General features: G+C 41.8%; 10 non-coding genes across 10 annotated transcripts; 6 read left to right on the top strand and 4 right to left on the bottom strand.

The window, feature by feature from the left end:
- The first annotated feature begins 337 nt into the window (after positions 1-337).
- Positions 338-410, top strand: trnak-cuu (transfer RNA lysine (anticodon CUU)). The gene has a single exon. It is a non-coding gene; the product is annotated as a tRNA-Lys (tRNA).
- A 973-nt stretch (positions 411-1,383) lies between these two features.
- On the top strand, positions 1,384-1,455 carry trnae-cuc (transfer RNA glutamic acid (anticodon CUC)). The gene has a single exon. It is a non-coding gene; the product is annotated as a tRNA-Glu (tRNA).
- A 2,249-nt stretch (positions 1,456-3,704) lies between these two features.
- On the bottom strand, positions 3,705-3,778 carry trnan-auu (transfer RNA asparagine (anticodon AUU)). The gene has a single exon. It is a non-coding gene; the product is annotated as a tRNA-Asn (tRNA).
- Positions 3,779-5,248: 1,470 nt separating this feature from the next.
- On the top strand, positions 5,249-5,322 carry trnaf-gaa (transfer RNA phenylalanine (anticodon GAA)). The gene has a single exon. It is a non-coding gene; the product is annotated as a tRNA-Phe (tRNA).
- Positions 5,323-10,888: 5,566 nt separating this feature from the next.
- trnat-ugu (transfer RNA threonine (anticodon UGU)) lies at positions 10,889-10,961 on the bottom strand. Its single transcript has one exon. It is a non-coding gene; the product is annotated as a tRNA-Thr (tRNA).
- A 1,044-nt stretch (positions 10,962-12,005) lies between these two features.
- Positions 12,006-12,078, top strand: trnak-cuu (transfer RNA lysine (anticodon CUU)). The gene has a single exon. It is a non-coding gene; the product is annotated as a tRNA-Lys (tRNA).
- Positions 12,079-13,063: 985 nt separating this feature from the next.
- Positions 13,064-13,135, top strand: trnae-cuc (transfer RNA glutamic acid (anticodon CUC)). The gene has a single exon. It is a non-coding gene; the product is annotated as a tRNA-Glu (tRNA).
- A 2,249-nt stretch (positions 13,136-15,384) lies between these two features.
- On the bottom strand, positions 15,385-15,458 carry trnan-guu (transfer RNA asparagine (anticodon GUU)). The gene has a single exon. It is a non-coding gene; the product is annotated as a tRNA-Asn (tRNA).
- A 436-nt stretch (positions 15,459-15,894) lies between these two features.
- trnag-ccc (transfer RNA glycine (anticodon CCC)) lies at positions 15,895-15,965 on the bottom strand. Its single transcript has one exon. It is a non-coding gene; the product is annotated as a tRNA-Gly (tRNA).
- A 3,597-nt stretch (positions 15,966-19,562) lies between these two features.
- Positions 19,563-19,636, top strand: trnai-aau (transfer RNA isoleucine (anticodon AAU)). Its single transcript has one exon. It is a non-coding gene; the product is annotated as a tRNA-Ile (tRNA).
- Positions 19,637-26,275: the final 6,639 nt, after the last annotated feature.

The raw sequence follows: 26,275 nt of genomic DNA, 5'->3' as shown, positions 1-26,275 counted from the left end.
TCTTCACTCAAAGGGTGGTGAATCTCTGGAATTCTCTGCCCGTTGAAGTGGTGGGGGCTACCTCGCTAAATATATTTAAGTCACGGGTAGATAGGTTTTTGGTAGGCAAGGGGATTAAGGGTTATGTGGAGAAAGCGGGAAAGTGGAACTGATCCACTTCAGATCAGCCATGATCTTATTGAATTGCGGGGCAGGCTCAAGGGGCTAGATGGCCTACTCCTGCTCCTATTTCTTATGTTCTTATGATTCATTGAAATCTGAACAAACTGAGACACCAAACGGAAAAGTCATATTTTCTCCATGCATTTCAGGTTAAGAAAAGGACTGTAGGGTATGTGCCTGGCTAGCTCAGTCGGTAGAGCATGAGACTCTTAATCTCAGGATTGTGGCTTCGAGCCCCACGTTGGGTGTTAATATTTTTTAGACTTTGCCTCATTCCTGGGTGAATTCCAGCTCTCCGTTCCCCCAGAAGTGTCACGGCTCAAACTGAGTCTCTCTCTCCTTTCTACGTTGTTCATCTCACAGTTGTGAATGAAAGAAAACGGTGAGTTTAGCGCTGAACTCAGCGAGAGATTTTGTTCTCATTTATTATGAGGTTTAAACCCAGATCTGCGAGATTGTGTCAGTGGAAACAACAATCATCTCCATTGTAATTCAATCACTCCAGCCTTCCATCCGATAAGAAGACTATTTGTTCTTCCCTCCTATCTCTCTCTCTATTTTCCTTGACTCTGTAATTGTTTGTAAACCATTAAATCATCAATTTCTTCCGGTTAGCTTCAAAGGTCAGCAACCTGTATCATTCACTCCCTTTCCCTCTCCACAGAAACTGTTGAAACTGATGAATTTTCCAACATTTTCCGTTTTGAGGTGGAATTTGCAGCAACTACAACTCCTTGTTTTGGATCACAGTGGATCACTTTTCTCTGACTGAACCATAACTGTCTCAATAGTTAAAGGGCTGAGGTTTTAAATAATAAGAGCCCCGAATATGTCACCCTGTCTGACATGAAATGAAACAAAATGAAAATTACTAATTATTTCATAAAATGCTGCTAACACAGTATAGATTTCATTGTCAGTATTTGTTGTCCATCCCCATTTCCCACTGAACTAACTATTTTGTTGGGCCATTTCAGAGGGCAGTTTAGAGTCAATTACATTGTCTTAAATTCTTTCTCCAGAGATGCTGTTCCGCCTGTTGAGATTTTCCAGAATTTTAAGTTTTTTTTTAAGTTCCAGCATTTGCAGTAATCTGCTGTTGGCTGAACGAGTCATTCCTGTTCTATCTGAACATGAGTTTCTTATTCCTCGACAAGCCTTTCTTGAGAATTTGAAAAACGTTGCAATGTATCGGTCGGATTAAGACAGGTGCTTATATCTTCCCTGGTGGTCTAGTGGTTAGGATTCGGCGCTCTCACCGCCGCGGCCCGGGTTCGATTCCCGGTCAGGAAATATAGATTTTATTGCTGCCGATCAGCCCAAGATTTAGCAGCGTCTGAAATTCCTTCCTGATGGAAAACAGGAGCGATCATTGTGTCAATTTGAACTACCTGGAGAAACAAAATAAACCCATTGGCCCAATCCCGGTAATTTATATTTACATTCCCCTTGCTGCTTCCTCCTGTCAAAATAAATAATACATTCTACTCCACTACATTTCACTGTAGTTCACCACACTCAAAGATCATTCGTAGCCTCTGCCACTTCTATAGCTTCTTGTGGGAAATCTGCTGAACAACATTAGCTTTTCACAGTTCTGCTGTGATATCTGAGATTTGTATCTCATTGATCATCATTACTGTCTCCATTGCATCATCCCAGGTCACTGTCACTACAGATATAGTCACACAGTCATTCTATCATCTGCAGTAAATGATATTCCCTTCCTTTGCTTTCAAATACATTCACCTCCAGAAACTGATTACACGGTGAGTATAATGTTCTGTTTAGCTGACAGTTTATCATCAATCCCGTTCCAGAATGGAGTAGCACCGTGTCAAAGTGGGTGGGAGTTGGTGACTCCACCAGTTCTGAAAGCTCACTGAACCCCCGCGTATTTAGCCCCGCCCCCTCACCCTCCATCGCTCCAACTCATTGATAAATGTCACTATTAAAACTAATGGTGGTGAACTGAAGACGTGGAATCGAGATTAATAAATGGTGTTGGGAAGCGGCCGGGGGTGGGGTGGTGTAGCGTTTGTTGGGGGGATGGAGGTGGGGGGGAGCTAGGCGTTGGGGGCGTGAAGGTTGGGGGGGGGGGGGTGCTGCGGACGGCATGGGAAATTGTGATGGATACTGAGATGATAATGTCCAGGAAATACTAGCCCCAAACTCCCATTGAGTTACATTCAGAGTCAGATTGCAACTCGGCAGAAAATTGGATTGTCTGCGATTACACTTAATAAAATCCCCTGTCAGCATTCGACAGTGAGATTGGTACAATGAGCTAATAACTCAAATCAGTGCACAGTTAGTCATTTTGAGGCGCTCATGCAATTTGCCGTGTTTATTATAGATCAGAGTGAGTTAGAGCTCGAATTGCGCTGAAGTCAAAAATTATAACAAGCAACTACATTTTAAATACACACAGAACATAACATAGAGGCAGGGTTCGGCTGGATTTCTAAACGGACTAAGGGGAAAATATGAGCACCGAGGAATAGAAAATCCAGCGAAAAAGAGATATGTGTCCAATTATAATGAAATATTATTTGATAATGTCTGGATGAGAAAATAGACAAATTTTTAAATCACTAAAATGTAAGGTTATACAATAATTAGCTGGTAATCGACATGCTCACTAGCCGGAAGGTAAATATGAATGCAAGTATTAAATTCACTATCCTTCGGCCAAATTTCCCTGTGAATCTTACTGACAGAGATATTAATGCCATTGCTTTACTGATTGTTCCCTTTCCATGGAAACAGTGAAATCAATTTTCCTCAAATATCTCCTCAAACCTGCTGCACTAACCTTGCGATTAAAGTGATACAACACCACCTTCTGCTGGCGGACCAAAGTGACTGCAGGAGCTCGGACTTCTGAGTCTGCGAACCGGTTACTGAAATATGAATATTGAACGATGTTGTCCGAGATTGGAGTTTGTAGAAGGATCTCGGCTGGCGAATTCGCCCTTTTTATAACCAGGCACCTCAGATAAATCGTGTTCTTTATTTCCCATTGGGAGATAATGTCTGGAGATTGAAGTTGGGATTATTTGAAACTTCAAATTGTACATTCGATGCAGTTACCAGACGTTAGTCAAATTCAGAATCTTACTGGGTAAACATTGCTGCCCTCTGCAATTCGTTTGTCAGACATTTTCACGGTTTAGTCTTAAAAAAGGCACAAAGAATCAGACATTTACACACACACACACACACACACACACACACACACACACACACACACACACACACACAGGTATTGGCGCCTACAGAGAAACAGGGGGGCATGCACAGAGTCAGGGACACATATAGATGTAGGGGCACACTAGATTGAGATACACCAAGATTCAGGCGCAGACATATAGAGATCCTGGTAACTCGAAAGATACAAGGCCACACACAGAATCAGAGGCATATACAATGTCTCAGCTTGTGCACTACCAAACTCTCTCTCGTAGTTCCAGGCTTTTCAATGAGTTGAAGCAGGCAACTGTTTACCCGTGAATGCTGATGGTGAGAAAATAGTAAAATTCCGTCCCTGGGTGGTCTCGAACCACCAACCTATTGGTTAATGGCCGAACGCGCTGACCAGTTGCGCTACAGAGACCGAAACAACAGAGGTTAAATATATTCTAAACTAGTGCGTCAATGACCACAATTCAATTTCTGAAAACCTGTTCCAGAACTGCAGCATGACCGCACTGTTTGCAATTCTGTGCAAGTCTGTTTAGTTCCGTTGATCCTGCAGCACTGCTGTAGTGTGTTTCTCCGATGAACGGGCAGGTAAAATGAATCCATGTCTCTTATCAAAGGCAGGAATTCAACGGGAGGGAAGGGAACTAACCACCAGTAGCCCAAAGATCCAATACTTTCCACTCAATCATCACTAACACCATTCACAACTGCACCTCCTTCCGAATATTGTGACCCATTTCCCTCAGGATTTAGCTCCAAGACTTAATATTTCGCTTGTTTTCCCCCAATTTTGACAGGAGATTCGCTTCAATATACAGAGTGAACGGAGAAAGAAGAAGCTTTGCATTGGCCGGAAATCGAACCCGGGCCTCCCGCGTGGCGGGCGAGAATTCCACCACTGAACCACCAATGTTGCTCTTGTTAGTGCTGCCCCCACATGCTCTCTCTCCCTTCACACTCAGCAGCATTGTCATTTCCTCACTTTGTCCTTTCGTTCCACGAATGCTCTCACTCAAATCTCACACGCAACATCGCGCAAGCCTCTTCCAGTCTCTTCGTAGGCGTGGGTTCGAATCCCACCGCTGCCAAAGTGGATTTGCGTTTTGGTCTCACAGCTCAGATTGAATGCAGTTTTGTGTCCTGTGTCGTTTTCGTGAAGAACAACGAACAGAAACAATACCAACTGAACAATTTGCTGGAGTAAAGCAGTGTGTACAATTGGCCCCTTTCGAGAGCACACACACACACAGTGAATTTCTGACTGCCGAGTTAAACACTCTGATGAAGGAGCAGCGCTCCAAAAGCTCGTAATTCAAATTATTCTGTTTTACTTTAACCTGGTGTTGTGAGAATGCTTTCTGTACCCACTTCAATCCAACACTGGCGTCTCCACATCATGATATAAATAACAGGATTACAAACAGTGAGACTGTTTTCCCTGCCCAAGAATTAAGGTGATGGGCTTGATTTTTCTAACTGAAACTGAAATCGGATCGTGTACACATCCCACCATTCCCATTTCTACCCAGATATTTACAGAATTAATCTGGGTCTTGTGATAACCACGTTACTACAGAAACAGGGTGATGACCTCAGGGCGAGCAGATCCGGTTTACTGGAGAAACAACTAGACTGGCTCCAGAAGCCCATCTTTTGCCCACAGTAATTGATATTACATTGTCTCTGCTGGTTCCTCCTGTCAAAATGAATAATGATGTTTCCCACTGCATTAAAGTTTTGGAATAACATGTTCGAGAAAAAAAAATATTCATGACGTTTAAAGCAAATCAGATGAACACCTGAAAATGATGCATTAACGTATAGGCAGAAATCATTTTTCGCTTAGATATTTGGGAGATGGAAGCTTCCCGTATACTAGCCAGCCGAAATAGCTCAGTTGGGAGAGCGTTAGACTGAATATCTTAATGGTCCCTGGTTCAATCCCGGGTTTCGGCCGGATCCCGTTGCTGGTTTTCTGTGCTCTCTGCTAAACAGTCCTGCACTTTGTCTCGCACTGTTTTCAAACATCAATTGACACAAACTGCAACAGACTAAATTTCCACCCTGCCAGGTGTTGTTCTATTTACTCCTTGTTGGATTTCGCTTTTTAAAAAACTTCCTCTATTTCTAAACATTCCCAATTTTAATGAAAGGTGGTGAAGGTGAAGGTTTATCTTTGTTTCCTGATGCACACATGCCATGTAACGTCCTGAGTTTTTCCAACCTCATCACATTTCAGTGCAGATGTCAGGTTCGCTTTTACATGGCAGTGAAAATACATTTAGTTGACCTGTTGTTTCATCCAAAACAATGTATATTTGCATTACCTCTTTTGATTCCTCCAGAAGGAGGCCATTCGGCCCATCGAGTCCACACCCACAACAATCCCACCCACGCCCTATTCCCCGTAAACCCACATATTTACCCTCCTAATCCCTGTGACACTAGGATCAATTTAGCATGGCCAATCAAACTAAAACACACTTCTTTGAATCAGACACCGGAACACCCGGAGGAAACCCACGGAGGCACGGGGAGAACGTGCAAACTCTGCACAGACGGTGACCCGAGGACCTGAGGCCCTGGCGCTGTGAGGCATCAGTGCTAATCACTGTGCTACCGTGCTGCCCTTTCTACTGCATTCAATGTTACTGCAGTTCACTCCATTCAAAATTTTAGCATCAATCTGTGATAAACCATCCTGTGGTGATTCTGCTGAATAACATTAAATTATCACCGTTAATGGACCATCCAACGTTGGGCGCCATTGATTTGAAACTTTGCTGCTTTTCTGGGTGAACTCCAGCTCTCCATTCCTCCCGCAATGTCACCGCTCAAACTGAGTCTTTCTCCTTCCCACATTGTTAAACTCACAGTTACTGGTTTCTGAGTGAAAACTGCCGCCATTTCACTGGAGGTGGGAGAGTTTACTATTTCATTCAATTAAAAGTTTTCTTGTCATTGAAGCAGAGATTTGGACCCAGATCTGCAGATATTTGTCGGTGGAAACAATAAATTTCCCCCCATTAACAGCCAGGTTTTAACCCGTATCAGCATTTTGTACCGTCAGCACTTTCCAGCCTATCACTCTCTTATTTTCTTTTTGATTCTTTACATGTGACTTTTCCAATTCAGACGCAAACAAGGAAATCTCCTTCATATTGATTCTGACAGTTGCAGACCTGGAAGTAACGCACGATTGTGGTAGAACAATAAATCTCCATTCTCTGACCAGGCATCGAAGCCAGGCCGTGGTGGTGAAAGCGCCGAATCCTAACCACTAGACCACCAGGGAAGCGAATGAAAAGGCTTTAAAATATTCATTTATTCACGAATCACCTGCTTTTTATTGTATTTGGGACTTTTTACTCACCAAATGCAAGTTTATCCTTCACATTTTATCCTTCACAAAGACCTTGTCTTTGTCAAAACTGAGTATGTCATGTCTCTATTTAGATGAGAAAACACCACGCTGGTTAGTAATATACTGTATACACTCTCTCAGTAATGACTGAACTGGATCCAGTCTGCATTCATATTCGTACAGGTGCTGTATCGATATCTGGTGCATTCGACTCCTTCTCTGTATTACTGCACAAAACCCGTCCCTCATTTTTATTACAACAGATCATATTAGTTGGATTGACCATGCAAAAATTGCCCGTTATTTTCCTTTTGAGTATGTGGATTAGCCATGGTAAATGTGTGGGGCTAATGGGGATAGGGCAGAGGGGAGGGCCTGGGTGGGACGCAGACTCGTTGGGCCAAGATAACCTTTCTTCTGAACTGTAGGAATTCTATGGTTCTATGTCTAAGAAATGTCATAGACATTTGCGTGCTTATTTATTTTAAATAATCTATTTTCTAACAACCCTCTTTACAGAAATGATCTCTTTTAGCAATTCCCCTTCAGTTTTCCCAGTGATAAACTCCAGCCCATCTCTGCCTTCCACGAATGCATGGAAACACCAAACAGTTCATGTGTTTCAACTGAAGAACATTTAAATTGTAAGCATTTATTGACAACCATTCTGTTGGGTGTTCTTGCAAACAAAATGATTTCAGCCTCAGTATTCTGTTCCCGGCGTTGACTTATCTGTCTTTAGAGATCTGTTGGAAAACGGATAGGCTGACAATGTGTGACAACAATATTCACAACGGTTTCAGCTCTCTTCAGTTCAGCAACACATTGTGAATCAATGTTCCTTTTTTTTGCCAAGGTGCATGAACCAAAATGTTTGCCTTCATTCGGATTTTTTAGCATGCATAAAAAGGACAATAACAATGTAATTTGCAAGAAAAGATGAAGTCATCTTGTTTGTTCAGAGACTGTGATTCATGTCCCTCAGCACACGGTTTAATGGTTTCAATGGGGACATTAGAAGATTTATAAATAGGAATTTTCACTGTGTGTATAATTTGTTTAACTGGGAGTGGTCTCTAGTACAGTCAGCGATCATTGAATTTCAGAGCCATGTTCTGGATTATACCACTTGAGCATCGTATTCGTTGGGTTTTTTACGATATCCAAAGGATTTACTACCCGGTCCTTGCCGTTGTTGGTGTCACTGGTAAGTCATATTTCTCTGTGTTCATTGTCCTTGCCCATGTTACCCAGTTATTGATATCATTCTGTGTAACCTTCATGGTTTGTTGCTGTGAATGCACTGGAAACATTTCTCCTTGCCACACAGATATCCTCACACTACCTGACATTCACTTTCTATCTTTCCACTTTATGGTCGTCGTTATGAAACATGATTTCCAGTATTATGATTCATAGCCAATTCCAAATCAGCTGATTCAACATCTTCAACTGCACAGTCTTCAGCACAATCAAAGCAGAGTCATCCTGACCAGAAATATTTGCTCCAAACCTACTGGCACCATTGTGTCCCCGACATACAAATCTGAAGAAGGCAGCAAATTGGAGATTTTATTAACTGATGAATGTGGTTTCTTGGTACATCATTGTGGGGCTTTTCTGCTGTGAACTTTGTCTCGAGCAGAATAGGTGAACTCATTCTATTCTGAGGAGGATTTAATAAAAATGTTTCAGCTGTTACCAAGGATCCTGAGAGATTGTTTCTCTTGTGCTCAGTCTAAAATACGAGTAAATTGTGTTTCTCTTCCTTACAGTGAATGTATTGACGATTCTTATCCTGTCGCGAGGGAAGTGTGGTCTTTCCAAAAGTGTGATACGTTACCTCATTTCCATGTCAGCAGCGGATCTACTGGTCATTATCATCGATCTCATATTGAGGCAAATTCCGATTAAGTTTGAATTTTTAATCATTTACCACATTAAAACATGTAATATCCATGCTGTGCTGCTTTATGCAGTCACTGATTGCTCTGTCTGGTTCACTGTCTCTTTCACCTTTGATCGATTTGTGGCTATTACTTGTCAGAAGCTGAAAATAAAATACTGCACTGAGAAAACTGCAACAGTGGTTCTCGGAACTGTGAGTGTGCTATTCAGTGTAAAGAACATTTTCTGGTATTTCATGTATGGTGATAGGTATGTGTTTCAGAATATTCCCCATTTTTGTTATGTAGACTTTGATGCCCTCTCTTCTGCAGCATGGGGAGCTGTTGAAAATCTGCATTATATTTTAACACCATTCATTCCTTTTTTGTTGATTCTGTTGCTGAATGTTTTCACCATTAAACACATTCTAGGGTCGACCAAATTCCGCAGGAGACTTCAGAGCCACAAGCGTATGGATAGTTCAAAGGACCCAGAGACAGTGAAGAGAAGAAAATCCATTATCTTACTTTTTGCTCTATCAGGAAATTTTATCCTACTATGGTCAGTGTTACTTATCCACTCCTTTTGCCAACGATTATATAATGTAAACTTAATTCATTTCTATATTCCTGCATTTGTGCGGGAATTAGGATTTATGCTCCAACTTCTGAGTTGCTGCACCAATACATACATTTACGCAGTGACCCAGACACAATTCAGAGAGGATCTAAAGAATGTGATCAGATCTCCATTTACTGCAATTGTGAAATTACTTACAGAATAAACATATTTTTCGTTAGAACAGGGTGATTATCTCGTGTTCTGCACAAAACAATATCTCAGTGAAACATACACAGTGTAGACATATTTTGTGTCACCATTTCTGATTAAAACGTGTATTGAAATTGTAAAAACAAATAAAAAAATGAATTGAGTCCAGAAAAAATCCAGATTCAAATCAGCTAATACTAATGAACCAGCCTGGACATCATGTTGACCTCCAGTTTTGTACCATTCTGTTAGCTTGCGCGGATGTTTGCATTTCACTTCAGCTGCAACACAACTCCCTCAATGAAATGAATCTCAAAACTCAACCCCCGTGAACTCTCTTCACAATTCCACCCCACCTCACCACACCCTCCACCCTCCCGCTTAGCTCGACCCTCAGCCCAAACAGTCCCGCGCCCTTTGCACAGTATTCATTACCGGATTTAGCAATGGTGAATTGAACAGATTGGAGGAGAGATTCATGGATGAATGGATTATTTGGCAAAGGTGGTTGCAAATCTTCCCCATAGAACAGAATATAAGCAAGGTTGGTCTTTGTTTGTGAAGGGTCTGAAAAGTAAATAATTGTTGAAAAATTCGGACAAAAATAGATTTATCTTCAGTTATGTTTTTTTTTTAATGAATTCTGAACAAGTATTTAAAATAATAAAATAGAATGTAATGGAATGATTAGCCGAAAACAGACATCTTTATTAGCAGGAATAACAAAGTAAGTATTCTATTCATAACCATTCCACGCCGTAAGTTACTGGAAAATATGTAAACGACTTTTTATTCACTTTTTCCTACCCTTAAAAAAAAACTCTGAAAACCTTTTTCACTGCAAACATGATTATAGTGATACAGTTTCACCATCTGCTGGCGACTCACAGCGCTGGTCTCATGTGTCAGCATTCAGTCGCTCGATGCCTGCACTTGGGAACCATTTGCTCAAGTGTGGATATTGGACAAAATTGTCTGGGATTGAAGTTTCCAACAGGAGCTCGGCTGGTCAGTTTGCCGCTTTATCAGCAGTCACTGTGCAGGAACTCTATTTCTCTTTCCCATGGGAGGTCGTGACTTGAGATTGTAGATGTATATTTAACACGTGTATTTGTACATTAGGTGGCGTTATGAAACGCAAATCCAATTTTGAGTGGGAGTGGCTGAAATTTCCTGAACTCTGTCATTCACCTGTCACAGATTATCACTTTTAATCTCACATAATGGACCTAACTCAACGTTGTTCATATTTCCATGAGAATTATTTCAAAGGATGCGCTGGCCCTCGTACCTTGGTGATCTCCTCTGAAACCTATAACCTTCTGAAGGTCCATCGCAGTTGGGGCGTTAAGAGAGATCCAAGCCCTCTCTCCCGTTTGTCCTCCTCTCACTTTTTCGAACGGTGAACTTTCTTAAAATCTGGAGTATTACTGCCTCATTTCAGTTATGATACAAGTCCACTGCTTTTCCCTACAGTTTATATTAGCTGAAGTTGTGAGGAGGCTCCAGCGAGAATTGAACTCGCGACTCCTGGTTTACAAGACCAGTGCTCTAACCACTGAGCTACGGAGCCAAAGGATACCATCTTATTGCGGTACTTGTAACATTATCAGTGGATTGAGGAGCAGGATGGGGTTTGAGGTGGGGGATTTTTGATGAAAGAGGAAATGCCTGAGGTGGAGAGCAGGAAATTAAAAGACGCAACTTGAAAGTGACATGATTTGACATGTGTGCTGTGTGTGTATCTGACATGTATGTTGTGTATCTGACATGTATGTTCTTCAGAGTTTATCGTTAGTGTTACATCTCTGTCTTCTCCAGCTCCGATGCCAGTTCATCCAGCCGGAAGATTTAGATGTTGTTCCCTTCACAGACGCTGTGGGGCGATTGATTTCTGTGTTTCTCCTGAGAGGAGAGATTCAGTGGGATGAGTCTGTTCGCTCTGGAGTTTAGAATAATCAGAGATGATCTTATTGAAACATCTGAAACTGGGAAACAGTGTGACATGAAAATCTTGAGAAGGTTTTTCCCCCGGCCCCTCCCCTGGCTAAATTATTACGAACGAAAAAAAGAAGGTGAATGATGTAAGAGGAGTTTGGAATGTTTGGGAAAGGTGAAGCTCAGAATAGAAAGATGTGAATGATGTAATTGATGATTGAGAGGGATGGATAGAAACTTTGGGGATTCTGTCTCAGAAAGGACAGCAGGACTAGAGGGCATAGCCTCAAAATAAGGGGGGGGGGTGCAGTTTAGAACGGAGTTGAGGAGGAACTTCTTCACTCAAAGGGTGGTGAATCTCTGGAATTCTCTGCCCGTTGAAGTGGTGGAGGCTACCTCGCTAAATATATTTAAGTCACGGGTAGATAGGTTTTTGGTAGGCAAGGGGATTAAGGGTTATGGGGAGAAAGCGGGAAAGTGGAACTGATCCACTTCAGATCAGCCATGATCTTATTGAATTGCGGGGCAGGCTCAAGGGGCTAGATGGCCTACTCCTGCTCCTATTTCTTATGTTCTTATGATTCATTGTAAACTGAAATCTGAACAAACTGAGACACCAAATGGAAAAGCCATATTTTCTCCATGCATTTCAGGTTAAGGAAAGGACTGTAGGATATGTGCCCGGCTAGCTCAGTCGGTAGAGCATGAGACTCTTAATCTCAGGGTCGTGGGTTCGAGCCCCACGTTGGGCGTTAACACATTTTAGACTTTGCCTCATTCCTGGGTGAATTCCAGATCTCTGTTCCCCCAGAAGTGTCACGGCTCAAACTGAGTCCTTCTCTCCTTTCTACCTTGTTCATCTCACAGCTGTGAATGAAAACTGCCTCCAGATCACTGGAAGGCGGTGAGTTTAGCGCTGAACTCAGCGAGAGATTTTGTTCTCATTTATTATGAGTTTTAAACCCAGATCTGCGAGATTGTGTCAGTGGAAACAACAATCATCTCCATTGTAATTCAATCACTCCAGCCTTCCATCCTATCTAAAGACTATTTGTTCTTTCCTCCTCTCTCTCTCTATTTTCCTTGACGCTGTACTTGTTTGTAAACCATTAAAGCATCAATTTCTTCCAGTTAGGGTCAAAGATCAGCAACCTGTATCATTCCCTCTCTTTCCCTCCACAGAAGCTGTTGAAACTGATGAATCTTCCAACATTTTCCGTTTTGAGGTGGGATTTCCAGCAACTACAATTCCTTCCTTTGGATCACAGTGGATCACTTTTCTCTGACTGAACCATAACTGTCTCAATAGTTAAAGGGCTCAGGTTTTAAATAATAAGTGCCCCGAATATGTCACCCTGTCTGACATGAAATGAAACAAAATGAAAATTATTAATTATTTCATAAAATGCTGCTAACACAATATAGATTTCATTGTCAGTATTTGTTGTCCATCCCTATTTCCCACTGAACTAACTGTGTTGTTGGGCCATTTCAGAGGGCAGTTTAGACTCAATTACATTGCCTTACATTCTCTCTCCAGAGATGCCGTCATGCCTGGTGAGATTTTCCAGCATTTTAAGTTTTTTTTTAAGTTCCAGCATCTGCAGTAATTTGCTGTTGGCTGAAGGAGTCATTCCTGTTCTATCAAAACAATTTTTTTTTCCCTCGACAAGCCGTTCTGGAGAATTTGAAAAACGCTGCAATGTAACGGTCAGATTAAGGCTGCAGGTCGTACCTTCCCTGGTGGTCTAGTGGTTAGGATTCGGTGCTCTCACCACCGCGGCCCGGGTTCGATTCCCGGTCAGGGAATGTAGATTTTGTTGCTGCCGACCAGCACAAGATTGAGGAGGGGCTGAAATTCCTTCCTGATGGAAAACAGGAGCGATCATTGTGTCAGTTTGAACTACCTGGAGAAACAAAATGATCCCATTGGCCCAATCCCGGCAATTTATATTTACATTCCCCTTGCTGCTTCCTCCTGTCAAAATGAATAATAATACATTCTACTCCACTACATTTCACTGTAGCTCACCACATTCAAAGATCATTCGCAGCCTCCGCCTCTTCTATAGCTTCTTGTGGGGAAGCTGCCGAACAACATGAGCTTTTCACAGTTCTGCTGTGATACCTGAGATTTGTATCTCATTGATCATCATTACTGTCTCCATTGCTTCATCCCAGGTCACTGTCACTGCAGATATAGTCATACAGTCAGTCTATCATCTGCAGCAAATGATATTCCCTTCCTTTGCTTTCAGGTACATTCACCTCCAGAAACTGATTACATGCTGAGTATAATGTTCTGTTTAGCTGACAGTTTATCATCAATCCCGTTTCCAGAATGGAGTAGCACCGTGTCAAAGTGGGTGGGAGTTGGTGACTCCACCAGTTCTGAAACCTCACTGAACCCCCGCGTATTTAGCCCCGCCCTCTCCCCCTCCATCGCTCCAACTCATTGATAAATGTCACTATTAAAACTAATAATGGTGAACTGAAGACGTGGAATCGAGATTAATAAATGGTGTTGGTCTGCGGCCGGGGGTGGGGGTGTGGAGTTTGTGGAGGGTGGAGGTGGAGGGGGGGAGGGAGGCGTTGGGGGCGTGGAGTGAGGGGGTGGAGCGGTGCGGAGGGCATGGGAAATTATGATGGATACTGAGATGATAATGTCCAAGAAATACTAGCCCCAAACTCCCATTGAATTACTTTCAGATTCAGATTGCAGCTCGGAACAGAAAATTGGATTGTCTGCGATTACACTTAATAAAATCCCGTGTCAGCATTCGACAGTGAGATTGGTATAATGAGCTAATAACGCAAATCAGTGCACAGTTAGTCATTTTGAGACTCTCATGCAATTTACAGTGTGTGTTATAGATCAGAGTGAGTTAGAGCTCGAATTGTGCTGAATTAAACATTATAACAAGCAACTACACTTTAAATATACACAGAACGCAATATAGAGGCAAGGTTCGGCTGGATTTCTAAACGGACGAAGGAAAAAAAAATGAGCGCCAAGGAAAAGAAAATCCAGCGAAAAGTAGATATGTGTCCAATTATAATGAAATATTATTTGATAATGTCTGGATGAGAGAATAGACAAATCTTTAAATCACTAAAATGCAAGGTTACACGATAATTAGCTTGTAATCGACATGTTCACTAGCCGGAAGGCAAGTATTAAGTTCGCTATCCTTGGCCAGATTTCCCTGTGAATGTTACTCACAGAGATATTAACGCCGTTGCATAACTAATTGTTCCCTTTCCATGGAAACAGGGAAATAATTATTCCTCAAACCTGCTGCACTAACCTCGTGATTAAAGTGATACAACACCACCATCTGCTGGCGGACCACTGTAACTGCAGGCGCTGGTGCTTGTGAGCCTGCGAACCGGTTACTGAAATATGAATATTGAACGATATTGTCCGAGATTGGAGTTTATAGAAGGCTTTCGGCTGGCGTGTTCGCCCTTTTTATAACCAGACACCGCAGATAAATCGTGTTCTTCATTTCCCATTGGGAGATAATGTCTGGAGATTGAAGTTGGGATTATTTGAAACTTCAAATTGTACATTCGAAGCAGTTTTCAGACGGTAATCAAATTCAGAATCTTAGTGGGTAAACATTGCTGCCCTCTGCAATTCGTTTGTCAGACATTTTCACGGTTTAGTCTTTAAAAAGGCACAACGAATCAGACATTTACAGGCACACACACACACACACACACACACACACACACACACACACACACACACACACACACACACACACACACACACAGGTATTGGAGCCTACAGAGAAACAGGGGGGCATACACAGATTCAGGGACACATCTAGATGTAGGGGCACACTAGATTCAGATACACCAAGATTCAGGCGCAGATATATAGAGATCCTCGTAACTCGAAAGATGCAAGGGCACACACAGAATCAGAGGTATATACAATGTCTCAGCTTGTACACTACCAAATTTTCTCTCGTAGTTCCAAACTTTTCAATGAGTTGAAGCAGGCAATTGTTTACCCGTGAATGCTGATAGTGAGAAAAATAGCAAAAAACCGTCCCTGGGTGGTCTCGAACCACCAACCTTTCGGTTAACAGCCGAACGCGCTGACCAATTGCGCCACAGATACTGAAGCAACAGCAGTTAAATATATTTTAAACTAGTGTGTGAATGACCACAATTCTATTTCTGAAAACCTGTTCCAGAACTGCAGCATGACCGCACTGTTTACAATTCTATACAAGTCTCTTTAGTCCCGTTGATCCAGCAGCACTGCTGTAGTGTGTTTCTCCTATGAACGGGCAGGTAAAATGAATCCATGTCTCTTATCACAGGCAGGAATTCAACCGGAGGGAAGGGAAGGGAACTGACCACCAGTAGCCCAAAGATCCAATACTTTCCACTCAATCATCAATAACACCATTCACAACTGCACCTCCTTCCGAATATTGTGATCCATTTCCCTCAGGATTTAATTCCAAGACTTAATATTTCCCTTGTTTTCCCCCAAATTTTGGCAGGAGATTCGCTTCAATGTGCAGAGTGAACGGAGAAACAAGAAGCTTTGCATTGGCCGGGAATCGAACCCGGGTCTCCCGCGTGGGAAGCGAGAATTCTACCACTGAACCACCAATGCTGCTTTTGGCACTATATCCCCGCATGCTCTCTCTTCCTTCATACTAAGCAGCAGTTACAGTTTTCTTACTTTGTCCTTTCATTCCCCAAATGCACACAAATGCTCTCACTCAAATCTCACACGCAACATCGCACAAGCCTCTCATGCTGTTCAACACCTTCCTTTCATTCACAGCCGCATCTCAAACTTTCAACCTTCCTCCAAAACACAAACACTCTGCAACAGTCCCCCTCTCACACCGCCTCATTCTCCTAAATACGCCTCTGCTTTCACCACATCAGTCTAAACACGCTTAAAACTTGTTCAAATCATTTGCACACTGTCTCTTCCACTCAACTCATATCACTACAATACGCATCATGCCATTCTGCAAAAGCTTTAAGTTGCTACATTTCTTCAAAGCTGGTACCCAGTGCGACACCAGGGCAAACTTCCACTTTCAACACTTGATGGCACCTATATAGGGTTACAAGTTAACTCGGAATGAGTTAAAAAATAGGGCTTAGGAGAGCTAGTAGGGGGCACGAGAAGTCCTTGGCAAGTCGGATAAAGGAAAACCCCAAAGCTTTTTACTCTTACGTTAAAAATGCATTAAATCTTCCTATATCGAGGCCAGTCTGCGACATCTGAAAGCAATGAATCCTAACCACGAGACCACCAGGATCCCATCTGCCTGATTCTCCCAGATACTGGTTACAGGAATGTGCACAGCGCCGATTGTCCGCACTCACACACTCCTTCCTGTCTGTTAAGATTTGAAATTGTTTATATTTTTCACATTGGCTTCCAGTGTGATGAAAGCAGAGCTGTGATAAGCTGATGTTGTTCAGTGGATTTACTGCAGTAAGGTTTATGTGAGTTCGATGCAAACATTGGTGTTTGAATGTGGTCAGTTACAGTGAAATTTAATGCAGTGGAAGGGAGCCTACTCGCTTTTACAGGAGGAACCAGCAAGGGAAATATAAATATGAATAATTGTACAACGGGACTGATATTTCTCCCTGCTGTTCAAATTGGCATAAGTATTGATCCACGATTTTCAGGTTGGTCCCTTGTGTTGGGATCCGTGGTGTAATGGTGAGCACTCTGGGCTCTGCATCTAGCGATCCGAGTTCAAATCTCGGTGAAACCTTGTTTTAATTTGCAAATACAGATCACCGATTGGCTGAAGGGCTTTTCATTTAAATTTATCACCAAGTCCTCATCGAGAGGAGAATTTGCCAGCCCGTTCAACTGCTGTTACTCAATTCAAGGGCAATTCGGGATGATAGGAAATGAATAAAGACAATCTCAATAATGGACCTTTTCCTCACAAGTAATCGCAAACATTTTGACAGTTTCTGCCTGAAACTTTCGATACGTCGAGCTAATATGTAACAACTATCCCACAGTCACATGTGGGCCAGTGGCGCAATGGATAACGCGTCTGACTACGGATCAAAAGATTCATGGTTGACTCAGTGCAAAGTTTTAAAAGGTGTTCACAAATTCCTTGTTACTTTCGATGAAAAAAGTATGTAATAGCTTCGTACTTATTCAGACAAATGCTGGCAAGCATATTTTCATCTTCTCTGGGGAAAGTAATGTTAAGAAATTGCTAATGAACAGCAACCGACTATTTTAAGGTTTTTTTTCGGTTGAAAAATCATTTAATAAGATTAGGATATTAAATAAATGCTAACCTCAAATACATTTTGGACAAAATTCAACATGTCTTCGAGAATTTACACTTTTTTTCAATTTTTTCAAAAAATTCAGCATGTATGATTTTGGTGAAAGCTTTTGAAGCTGAGGTCAGTGCAAAGATAATATGAGTGTAACAGCGAGCTTCTGATAATATTCAGCACCAAACTGAAATCATACAGACTTCCCTCACCCTAGCAGGTTTCAGATGTTGATGAACTATGTTAGTCTGTACCTAAACCTATTAAATTGTCTTGTAGACTGGATGGCTTGCTGATATGTGCAGGTGTCAAAATAGGAAGTTTCTTTCCTGGCAATGCATCAAACAATTTATCATTTCTTATTTGACACAAAGCATTTGAGGCCGAGGCCAGAGCGAAGGTACTATGGGTGTAACATCAAGATTCAGATAATGTTCAGCAACAAAATGCCCCGGCCGATGGAGGCATGCTTTAGGGTGTGAGGGGCAAGGTTTAAAGGAGATGTTCATGGAATGTTTGAAGGGCCGAAGGGCATGTTCCTGGGCTGTAATGTTCTTTGCTCTTTGTACTGTCATTTTTCTTTTCCCAAAACTGAGTTTCAAACTCTGTAGCTCTATATTTAACCACTCCATCTCTGATATCTTCTCCACTCACACAACCCTATGAGATGTCTGTACTGATCTTATTGTGGCATCATGAGCGTTCCACATACAATATGACTTGTATCTATAAATTCTCATATTGAACATTTCAATTGAAATTTCAAGGCAAGCAGAGCCTTTTAAGCAGAATGGTCCAGATTCCCATCCCCTTTAATGTGAACAAGTTGTTTCTGATTTCACTACAGAGGCTGCCTATTAAACAATGACTGAACACAGGGGGTGAATGTGAGAAGCTGAACTTTCCAGTTGAAGAGGTTCCCGGTGTCTCTGAGCAGCTGAACTGGGGAAGCCTTTGGGCAGAGACTGAGCTGCTGCTATTTCCCTTCCTGACCACCAGTGGTCGCAGTAACTCGACCGGACGCTGCTCCTCCCAGTATCACTTCTTGCCCACTCCTGCCCGGCCGCTGCTCGTTGGCGGAACATCCGGGTCATGTAGAGAGGCGGGGCCAGCCGCCATATTGCCGTGACGTCACCATCAGCCCCTCCCCCCGTCGAGGTAAAAGCGACGGTTCAGAAATGTAGAAAGTGAGAGAAATTCCCACCCGGAAATCCCGCCCGGAGCGGAATTAAAATTAAATAATATTCATATTTTTATAAAGAGGCATGTGGCGGAACTGCGCATGTGCTGTAGTATTTTCCCAGAGCGCACCGCGCGGGTGTGATTGAAAAACAGACGCAATAAAAAAAATGTTCCCGAATGGAGAAGGAACCGAAAGTCTGACGGGTGAGGATGTGAATAATAGTCATCAAGATTCAACATATTAAAAGATTAAAAGGTAACTGCCTGGGCGCATGTGCAGGAGGGGAATTCCCCCAGAGTGCCCTGAAACTAAATATTGAAACATGTACAGAGTATAATTGTACAATCAGCGTTGACAAGATGTCATCTGGACTCGAAATGTCAGCCCCTTTCACTCCTTATAGTTGCTGCCAGTCTTTGTGAGACTTGCCAGAATTTTCCCTTTTCGTTTCCGATTCCAGCATCCGCAGTAATTTGCTTTTTTTACTGAGTATAATGGATTGAGATTATTCGAAGGAAGATGGAAATGACGCATTAATGAATTAGCAGAAATCATTGCTCCTTTCGATATTTTCGACACTGACACTTTTAAGTTTTGATGTTGGGGATAAGTTGTACAATCAGATTGAAAGTAACAGTTATCTTCCTGAATTCAGTGACATGGGCTCTCAGTCTAATCATCGGAACCTGCAGCAACACAGCGCAGTTGAACATTGCAGACAGACAGATTTGCGGTTGTGTATTTCAAGCTGTTTCTGTAGTGTAGTGGTTATCACGTTCGCCTAATAGGCGAAAGAGTCCCCGGTTCGAAACCGGGCAGAAACATTTAGTCAAATTTTAGCTTTCTGATGTCTGCTTTGGAGCATTCCTTGATTTCAGTTTGTTGTTCAACATTATCCGAACCTCGATGTTAAAGGCATGTTTTCATTGCTCTGATATCACTCTCAAATGTCTGCTGGAAAATAATAAACTCCTTTTTGACGCACTAACAAGAAAGTTCGATTTTGACACCGAGCACTTATTCCCATCCTGTTCAGTCTCCAACAGAATTTAATGGGTTTCTAGGTGCAGACTCATATGGTTAATCACCATCTGAAATATCTGATAGTACTGTGTGCTCAAAAAGACAGATACAAGTGATACTGTAAGTGAACTAGTGGAAATGGCGGACATTTCACAGAAGAATCTTTTTAATGGCTTTTCATCATTAAGAAACAGGAAAAGCCACTCAGACAGATGAGGGAATCGATGCTCAGTTCGGATCTACTGGACTTTCTTGTGAAGGGCCGGATTTTATGCGCCTGAATGTTTCACACCCATAGTGAAAAAAGCTCAAGTGTGAACAACAGACAGTTCTTGATTCCCCTCCAGTGAAATGTAGTTGACTTTGTGTAAAAGCTGACGACAGCCAATCTGAAAATTGTGATCTGTATTACCCGGAGATGTTATTCGTTCTGTTGGTCAGTTGTGTTTTCAATTCAGTGATGATCAATATCCCTTGAAAGTTATTTGCTTTTGTTTGAAAGCTGACTGTGGTCAATTTCAAAATAAGTACCATGGGATGTGTATTTCCCAGTGATTCGCTTTCTTTTGTCGGTTAGTCATGCTTGCAATTCAATGCTGTCTATTTCAAAGTTATTCAGTCCAGAATGAGGGCATTTCGTGTCAAATAAATGTATTGAAGTTAAAGGTTGAATCAAAGAACCGGGAAGGTGCAATGTGATTCGGTGGGATTTTTATTCTCCGCCCATTTTCATATCGGCAAATTGTCACTTTATGCAAAAGGAGGCTATGATGTTCGGTTAGTGATCAGAGAGCGCCCTCACGTGGACAGTACAGCATTGGAAACAGACGCAGAACCAAGACCCGAGATATCTGCACTCAGAGACACATCCAATACAGGCACAACACTGGACAAGAGGAAACTTCCTCTCAACATCCACACTGTTAGCACCTCTTAGAGTTTTGAAGGTTTCAGTCAATTTGCCTCTTACTCTTCTGAATTCTTGTGGGCACAAACCTGACATCACCATCCTTTCCTCATAGGATAACCCGCTCATATCTGGCAATAGTTCAATGAAACTCCTCTGAACTTTTTCTAACGCATTAACATCTTTCTGAAGAAAAGGAGACAAGTAGTGTGCACAATATTCGAGATATGTCCAATGCCCTCGCTAATGCCAAAATTTCCGATCTATCTTTGTGTGTCAGCACATTTAACATTCATATCTTCACTCTCTTCATCACTGCAGGAATCATCCCACTTATATGTTTCTTGACCCATTCAGCCCGAGTGTATTTGTTCAGGTCAAATCCAGATCAATTAACTTGTTTGAATTTTATGCTGTGTAACAGAGATTGTTTGTGAGGATATTTCTCTAAATGGGCGTTCAAAAGTCATGTGATACGGTGCTGCCCCACAGTCTTGTTCAATGGCAGAAGGATCTTGACAATGAGGGCGCGGGTTGAAGTAAATTGGTGGAAGAAACATGGAGACATCACGAAAAACATTGTCAGACAGTGAGTGATCCAGATCTGGAATGTGCTGTTTGAGAGTGTGGTGCAGGCAGCGCCAATTAATGGTTTCAAAATGGAATTGCATATGGTCTGAAAATGAACAAAATGCTAGACTGTGGGGTACAGAGTGTTATTGGATGAATTGCCTCTTTAAAGGGCCAACACATACATGAAGCTTCAAAATGCCTTCTTCTCTGCTGTAAGTACTTTGTCAATGTTGAAAGGGAGACAGTGTCATAGTGGTAATATTTCTGAGAGAGTAATTCCGAGGCTAGGCAAATTTCTCTCTATATATATATTCAAATCCACTTACAAAAGGCTTTAAAATGCAATTACAATTTTGAATTTAAAGTTCGTTTCTGTAATTGCGGCCATGACAAGAAATATATCGGATTATCTAATGCCCTGCAGAAAAGGAAACCTTCCATCATTCACCAGTTTGGCCCAGAATTGACTCCAGGCGCACACGTGTTTGGCGATTATGTACCTTCTATGAGGGTCTAGAAAACCAGTAAATTCAGTGTATTAGTGATTGCCATTATATGCTGGCCTTACCAGCTGGGTATACAGCCCATCAAAGAATAAGAAACAGCAACTGAAATCAGCATTTCACAACACCTGCAATAGCAAAGATAGTCCAGGAGATGGCAGTGAAACTGTGCTTTTTGGCACGACACGATACAGATGATCATCTGAGTTATTTCTGTAATAGACTCAGTCTTTGTCCATCCTAAACGTGACCCAGTTTCTCTGACACGAAATCATTTTTCTGATTATATGATAATAATTCTGAGCTGATTTTGTACTCAACAAAATCCCAGTTGTTGCTATACTGCACCAAGCCTCATTTGACATTACACCGTTCACTCTGGCAGTTATGACAGCACGGAATTAATCCTCGTCTAATGGCATGAAACTCTATATCTCCGTTGTTACTTCACTGGACCATCTCTCTCCTGATAATGTACCAGGATATGTTACTGTTTGCATTCCACGAGGCTCCGTCTCAGTTATTACATTGCTGAAACCTGCCACATATAAAGAAACATTGACAATATCTCAATCACTGCTGCACTAGTCCACCTCCCTGTTTATACCGAATAATATTCTGTCTCTAATTATTATTCTGTTTCATGATTTATTTATTTCTGCAATTGCCCCGTCAAAGTTTATATCAATCTAAAGGTTTGGTTTGAAATTACTGCATCGGCTTTGCCTCAGTTTATATTATTCAATGACCAGAATCAGACAAAATTACACTGGGAGACAGTTCTATTGCGCCAGCTGCTCGCTCCTTTATCAGTGTGCCAAACCATACCTCTGCTCATTTTATACATTATCCTTTCTCAATTATTGCTTTATTCTGCATTGCCTCACTTTTTATTCCACTGGGTCACATCTCTGTTTATATCACACTAGATCATGTCTCTACTTTCTGTTAGCACTGATACGCTGGAACCAGTCTCAGTTTAAATTACAGCGCACATTGACCCTGCTTATATTAGAATAGACCTTGTCTTTGTCAAAACTAAATATGTCATGTCTCTATTTAGATGAGAAAACACCACGCTGGTTAGTAATATACTGTATACACTCTCTCAGTAATGACTGAACTGGGCCCAGTCTGTATTCTTATTAGTACAGTTGCTGTATCGATACCTGGTGCATTCGGCTCTATCTCTGTATTACTGCACAAAACCCATACCTCGTTTATATTACAACAGATAGCATTAGTTGGATTGGCCACGCAAAATTGCCCGTTATTTTCCCTGAAGAGTATGTGGATTAGCCGTGGTAAATGTGTGGGGCGAACGGGGATAGGGCAGAGGGGAGGACCTGGGGTAGGACGCAGACTCGGTGGGCCAGATGGCCTTTCTTCTGAACTGTAGGAATTCTACGGTTCTATGTCCAAGGAATATCATAGACATTTGTGTGCTTGTTTATTTTATATATTGTATTTTCTAATAACCCCCTTTGGAGAAATGATCTCTTTTAGCAATTCCCCTTCAGTTTTCCCAGTGATAACCTTCAGCCCGTCTCTGCCTTCCATGAATGCATGAAAACACCAAACAGTTCATGTGCTTCAACTGAAGGTCATTTAAGTTGTAAGTATTTATTGACAACCATTCGGTTGTGTGCTCTTGCATACAAAATGATTTCAGCCTCACTATTTTGTTCCCGGCGTTGACTTATATGTCTTTAGGGATCTGTTGGAAAATGAATAAATCGCATCTTGACTGACGAGGAGATTATGAAAATTGATCTTCTCAATGTCTCACTGAAGTTCCTGATATAGGACTCAATTGCGTGCTGATTTGTGAAAATGATGGTGAAAATGACCCTGGATATATAGCCGACAGGACATAATTATACCTCTAATTCTCAGACTTCTTATTCCTATTAATGCTAAGGATTGAAACATCTGCTGCTCTCCTGAGAAGGTTCAATATTTTTATTTAACCGTTATCTTCATCAATTCCATGGTAACTATCCCAAATATTTTCTACTGTGTATAGGTTGTACAATCTCGGTAATACGATGAATCAGGATCAGGTGTATCATAGGGTGGCCAGACCTTATGTGATATAAACAGTGATGTTGCCTGGTGAACATGGACTGCAGCGATTCAAGATAGCAGCTCATCACAACTTTCTCAGGGGCAATTAGAGAAGGACAACAGGTATCAGTGCTCCCCACATCCTATAAATGATTAAAAATTCTGCAGTAACAACAGAGACAGAATCGAATCTAATATAGACAGATATTCTTGCACAATTATGACATAAACTGACCAAGAGAGTCATGTAAAGCAATGTATGGGATCTCTAGAGTTAAAGAGACAGAGCATGATATCATATTTAAATAAACATTTCTTGTGCGTTTGATAATTCTGGAAAAAGTAATTTGTTCAATAATAATCGACAGGTGTCCAATGAAGGAAATCAGGTACAGGTTCTAATTCACAACTGATTGGTTAACGCTTTCCAAAAAAAATCAGAGGGAATTAGAACATTATAATTTGAATGACGAGCTTCAGTGTAGCACTAACAGAGACAGCTGGGCCCGGAGCCAGACTGGGACCTGATATAAAAAAAACATTTATTTCTTGGGCCTTAGCGCGGGTGTCGTTGTCATGACGAGTGACGCAGGGATTTGTGTGGCAAACACGGATTGGAAACCCTATGGCAACCGCAGGAGTGACTGGCTCCACCTGACTAAGAGCTGTTATTCCCAAGGTGGGGAGGGGGGCAGTCAGTCGTGGGAGACTCCATATTTCCCTGTTATCTGAGGCAATAATGGTGAATAATTGTGAATAATCTCGTCCCTCTCACTCTTACAAATAGTCCTGCAGTTACAGACAACATTAGGACACGTGAAGACTGAAAAAACTAAATATAAAAACATCATCGGAGGCATAAAGAACAGTGCAATAAATGTTAAGGATTGTTGTGCTTTTCCTAAACAAGTTCGATCCATTGCTAATTTGTTCAAAGTGACGGCTTGTATGTAGAATTGAATAATTGAATTTCGGAACAGTCCACCTCCCCGCCCCCACCCTCCCCACCCCCCAGCACTCCTCCCCCACGCACACACACAAACACAAGTGCTATCACAAGATAAGAGTAGCACAAGATGAAAGCTGGATGAATGTTGCATTTTATTCAGGCTCAATGAAGGCCGGGGGTGCTGTGGGGGGGGGGAGGGGTACAGAATCGATGCTTGGACAATGATACTTAAAGACCATTAAAATGGACCTGTTCTCGAAAATCCTTCAAATTTTAACTCTATGAAGGATATATCTCATTAATTTTCCAAAGTTACTGTGAAATCTGATTCTATCAGCCTTTCAAGCTCTTTATTCCATTTCATGACAACTGCTGTGTCAAGGTGAATAATTAAAATTCTGTCGCCCTGTTCAATAAAATACGTCTTTTCCCATTGGTTACCGACCGTCCTTCGAGTAGAAATATACTCTCTTTAATTACCCCACTCACAACTTCACGATTTTGAACTCGAATTAAAGTGTTCAAATGATTGACAAGGAAATGGAGAGAGACAACGGGAGATTTGGGAGAAAGAAGAAGAGTGCTGACAGATAAAAGCTGAGGAACGAAAATAAATAACAGATGGACAGAAAATGATCAAACAAGGAAAGATGACAGCTTTCATTCCCTTCCTTCACGGAATCCAGGGGAGCTCAGTGACTGATCCACTGACCATTCCGATAATGCCCGGGAATGGAAACTCTGAACAGATCACATCAGGCTCATTTGTAAATGTCACCACAATGTGATCTGTGTGACTCTGCCCTGACTCTGTGGACAGATATAGGCCGCACTGACAGATGTTCTCATCAGATTGTGGTCTCTGGATTTATTTTCTGCTCGGAAGTGAGATGTGCGGTTTGGAACCGGCAGCAGAGAAACAGGAAGTTGTGTTACCTGAGAATGAAACAACCGGGGCCAGTTTGATGTTATCACCGTGAACAGCCTTCCTGCCTGTGAGGGTGAACTCACTCTGAAAGCATCAAGAACAGTCACACAGATTGCTGCCGGTCTCAGCATTACATTCACCTCCATTCCCATTCTAATGAATCAAGAAAATGATCATATTTGGGGCTTAAATAGATTAATTGAAGGGAAAATGGACTAAAGATTATCACTGAGAGAAAAGAGGAAAAATTAAAGCAACATTTCTTTCCCGCCGAGGTGTTTTAAAATAGAAAGTTTAATTCTGTTCGGTGCTGTGTGAGAGAAATCGAGGAGAGGGGTTTTAGCGAATGAACTGGTTTGTTTCCGACACTGAATTTTCCACTGTTGAGATTTTTGTGCTTCATCTTTTTACTCAAAAGATGTCGTAACCAAAAAAAATGAACTTTTTTTTTCAGCGAGTAGCCAGATCCGTTTCCTGGGTACCCGTGTAAGTGAGTTAATGGAGACTGAGGGA

The sequence above is a fragment of the Carcharhinus amblyrhynchos genome, unplaced genomic scaffold, assembly GCF_965287045.1.
Source record: "Carcharhinus amblyrhynchos unplaced genomic scaffold, sCarAmb.v2.hapA scaffold_38, whole genome shotgun sequence".
In the NCBI taxonomy this organism is placed as follows: Eukaryota; Metazoa; Chordata; class Chondrichthyes; order Carcharhiniformes; family Carcharhinidae; genus Carcharhinus; species Carcharhinus amblyrhynchos.
Note: the sequence above shows the minus strand (reverse complement) of the source record. Positions and strands in the feature narration are given on the sequence as shown.